The following is a 4,722-nucleotide window of genomic DNA, read 5'->3' as shown; positions in this document are numbered from 1 at the left end:
ATATGCGTTGTGCTGCTCATATTTTGAATTTAGTTGTGCAAGATGGTTTGGATGTCATTGCACCTAGTGTTGAAAAAATTCGTGAAAGTGTTGCATATTGGAGAGCATCTCCTAAAAGAGAGCAAAAGTTTGATGATGTGGCACGGATAGTAGTACACAATATGAATGTTAAAAAATTGGTGCTTGATTGTAAAACCCGTTGGAACTCAACGTATTTGATGCTCATAACTGCTATATCTTTTAAAGATGTGTTTGCTCGTCTGAGATTTCGTGATTCATCTTATAAATGTTTTCCAACAGAGGAGGAGTGGTTGTTAGCAGAAGAAGTATCTCAAATGTTGAAAGTTTTTTATTCTGTGACTGAAATATTTTCTGGAAGAAAGTATCCCACAACAAATATCTTTTTTCCTAAGGTTTGTGAAATTAAAGCTTCATTGTTAAAGTGGGTCACATCTCCTAATAAGGTTATTTCTTCTATGGTTGAACGAATTCTTTCCAAATTTGAGAAATATTGGTCTAATATTCATGGAATTATGGGAATAGCTACTATTTTAGATCCAAGATATAAGTCAAAGTTGGTGGAGTTTTGTTTAAAAAGAACACAGGGAGAGATTGGCTTTAAAGAACCTCTTAGAAGGATTCAAAAAATGTGTTATGATTTGCTTGAGGAATACACAAATAATAATGGTCATGCTAGTGTTGAAAAAAGATCAATGGAGACTAGATTGCATACAAGTACAGATGATTTTTTGGATAGTTTTGATCAAGAAGTAGCACTTGAGTGTGACATTAATACTGATCTGAAGACCGAGCTAGATCATTATTTAGAAGATAAAGTGTTGCCAAGAAATGTGAATTTTGACATATTGGAGTGGTGGAAGACCAATGGAACCAAATATCCCACTTTGATGAGGCTAGCACGAGATATACTTGCCATTCCAATATCGATCGTGGCTTCAGAATCTGCATTTAGCACAAGTGGTAGATTGGTGAGTTCTCATCGAAGCAGGCTTCATCCGAAAACCATAGAAACATTTATGTGTGTTCAAAGTTGGTTATCAAATGAGAAACAAGGTGATATAAATTGCAAATTAATCTTCATTATTTTTTAATGAAAATATTCTTCTTTTATAATCTCCGATAATGAATTATCTTTTTCATTAAATTTTGTAGCTACAAGTTCACAAGAAACAAAAGCATATTACTCTTCAGTCGAATATGATGAGGATACTATTGATGTTGATGGGGTAAGTTTTTAATATAACTTAAGTTCAATAAATTTAATACTATTGGGTCAATTATTTATATTTTTCATTATTCTATATTTTTACAGGGTACTACAATATCAAGTGATGAAGAAAGTTATGATTAGTTCAAAGTTGAAACTGATCTATTTTGCTTTTTGAATGACTTTTAAATATGATTAAATCAGGAGTAACATATAGATGCTTAATATGTTTTTGTTGAATTATAATTTTTTGGGATATGATGTGAATTCTAATATATTTTTGGGATATAATATGAATTCTAATATATTTTTGTTGATCATAAAGCTGTTAGTTTGGTGGATTCCTCATAGTGAAACTTTTAAAATCTTTTCTATTAATTACAACTTGAAACTTTTTGTTCTCATAGTGATTTTATTTGGAATGGGGTGCCGTGGTTTTAGCAGATGGCAACGTAGACTGTATTAATGATTTAGACAAAATGATGTCTAAAGACAGGTAAATGTCTATCGCAATGCACTTAATTGCTTAACTGTTATATCTGATAAATATAATTATTTATTTTGTTCTAAATTTAATATATCAAGCTTGAAAAATGGTTTGCTGACTTGGAGAAGTTCTATGTCATTTTGTCTTAGTATTTTTTGACAATTGATATAGTATAGTCATCGACTCATATTTTATTTCTTACTATGCAGTTAGAGATGGTTGAGGAATGCCTTTCACAAGATATGGATATGAGTGGATTGTTGCTTCTTTACTCGTCCCCTGGTGAAAGTTTGCTTTCTATTCTATCTCATATTTTTTTGTCCTGTGAAAGTTTGTCTTATTTTATTAGGGATCCATATTTTACGATAATCGCAATATCGCATTCCAGACGTTGCACTAATGGCAAGGTCATTTCTTCCAAGAAAAGTATCAAAAATTGTATCATTTTGGAAATAAAATACTAGTAAGTCTTCATCTTGACAGGAATTGTGAAATAAAATAGATCTCATAAAGTTACAGTATAACTGGCATTGTCTTAGTTCTTATTGTGCTTCTCGGATTTGTGCGTTTCTGAGTGTTGGATTAGAATTTGTGAAATTAGCTTTTACCATTACAAAATGTACATCTGCAGATCGAAAAGTGAAAATGGGCCATGGAGTTAGCTGCGGAGGGGGTCAAAGTTCTCTTGGCTACCTATTTGGTAGTGGTGAGGCTCCTAAATCTGCTGGAGAGTCTGCTGAACCTGTTCAGAAGCCAGCTTTTAAATCTACTGGAGAGCCTGTTGAACCTCTTCAGAAACCAACTCCTACAACACAAGTTGATAACAAGCAGATCCCTACTGGTATCCAAGGGAATCTAGCAAACAATTACCAGTGAGCTAATGGGCAGAACTATGGAAACTTTATCACGGTAAGCATTCCTCACTTAGATCCCTATAGTTAACAGAAGAAGCTTACATTTTGCATGGAATATATATTTGGAGAATTTTTAGGTTATAAATTCATTATTGATGAGATTTTGCATGGAAAAGCACTGTGGATAATTGTGGATAACTGGCTATATATATGTTCTTTAGCATTTTATGATTTATGAGATTCTTCATTTATATCTAACTTGTTGACTTTACTGTATCCATAAAACCTATTATAGTTATTACTTGATTTTCTATATCATTTTTGAAATCTATAACTCTTGATTTATATTTCTTCAGTTGACGAAAGTGGTAAATAGAGCTGTTTTGAAGCAAGTTCTTCTACGATTCTCCACATTTGAACAAATGTAACCCAATCCTAGTAAATTATGTTTTTTGAGATCACACTAAATAATATGCTCACCACAAACACTTAAATATGTAAAATATATTTTAGGCATTTTGACTTGATCAAAAAGAATTTGAATATTAGCTATTTTATTTGTTACAACATTAAAAATTTTGAAATGAATATTTTGTTGTCAGATCAACATGATGAAGAGAGGAGCACAAAAGTTTAGTAATGGACAGAGGGCACCTCAAGGCTGTTCAAATGCCTAGGCGTGCTAGGTAAGTGCATATGCAGGCTAACCAACCCTTTTGATTGTATATTTTGAAATGAGCACACTATGGAAGTTGAAATAGGTCCAGATTCTTTTTCAGCAACATAGTGCTTTCTCTGTCATCCCATGTAAACAATCCTAAGCTTTCCCTCCCCCTTCCACTCTACCCACTCTAAGAAATATACAAGAAACTTTGTTCACAATTGTTGAACAAGTCCGTAGTTAATTGTTGAGGAATGACTCTTGTGTTCCATTCATTGTTTAAACATTACTTAACTCCTATGACATATGACAACCAATACACATGCAGGTGCATACATTTTCACTTTTGATGGCTAATTTTGAAAGTCATGCTTCAGTTTACTAGTTATTTTTTTAATCAGTGTCAACGTCGTTCAATCGGCATTTTAGAGCTAACTGTGAATTCCTCACCATCCAGGAACGCCCTTCAATGAAGGTGCAAGCTATTCCGGGCGGAGGCTCTTCCCTTGGTTTCCTGTTTGTGTGAAGGTCAATCCAAAAGCTACTAATTCTTTGGGCGATCCTGAAGAAGTACGTACCTAATTTGATGACTAATAAATTGATTTAGATTTATTTCCAATAGCAGCTGAATTATAATTACAAGTAGTAAGTCTTCCTCCGAGTAGATTTCATTTTTTTAAATGAGAATTGTAGATAGTAATAGGATGATGGGTAGGGTATGGATACCCGATCATCCGATGGGTATGGGGATGGGGATGAAAGTTAAATACCCGATGGGTATGGAGGTGGGTATGGGGATGAATATAATAAATGGGTATGGGTACGGAGAATATAAAATCCGACCCAAATCCGACCCATTGCCATCCCTAGATTTCCCCGTGCCTGGCTTCACTCACCAGGACTTCCAATTTGCCTAGCTTCACTCACTAGGACTTCTCTTCTGTCTGGCTTCACTCACCAGGTCTTTCACCTAGCTTCACTCACTAGGATTTTCACCTGGCTTCACTCACCAGGATTTTCTTCTGCCTGGTTTCACTCACCAGGACTTTCACCTAACTTCACTTACTAGGATTTTCCTCACTGCCTAGCTTCACTCACTAGGTCTTTCCTTCTGCCTAACATCCCAGTTAGGACTTCCCAGTCAAGTATCCGGTCATCCTTGACTTACTTGACTCTTCTTCAATCAACCTTGCATTGTCAAACATCGAAACCCAAACCAAGACTCAAGCTTGGTCAACCAGGTCAACCTTGACCTGAGGGATGTTGCACCAACAATCTCCCCCTTTTTGATGTTTGACAATACCAACACTATCACTTACAATACCACATGTAAGTTAGGCTAATCCCATAGCCTAAACCTGCTTCATGCCACTGGGTAATGAATACATAAGTTAAGCCCTTCATTCTCCCCCTAAGAGGGAAAACTCCCTCTAGGTAATGAAATCCTAACTTACTCCCTTTCATTCTCCCCCTATTGGCACACATCAAACCA

General features: G+C 35.1%; 1 pseudogene; it reads left to right on the top strand.

The window, feature by feature from the left end:
* Positions 1-2,350: 2,350 nt before the first annotated feature.
* Positions 2,351-3,756, top strand: LOC122010611 (annotated as a pseudogene).
* The last annotated feature ends 966 nt before the right edge of the window (positions 3,757-4,722 follow it).

The sequence above is a fragment of the Zingiber officinale genome, chromosome 8A (genome assembly GCF_018446385.1).
Source record: "Zingiber officinale cultivar Zhangliang chromosome 8A, Zo_v1.1, whole genome shotgun sequence".
Taxonomy (NCBI): domain Eukaryota; kingdom Viridiplantae; phylum Streptophyta; class Magnoliopsida; order Zingiberales; family Zingiberaceae; genus Zingiber; species Zingiber officinale.
The sequence above is the reverse complement of the archived record's forward strand: the minus strand, read 5'-3'. Positions and strand labels throughout refer to the sequence as shown.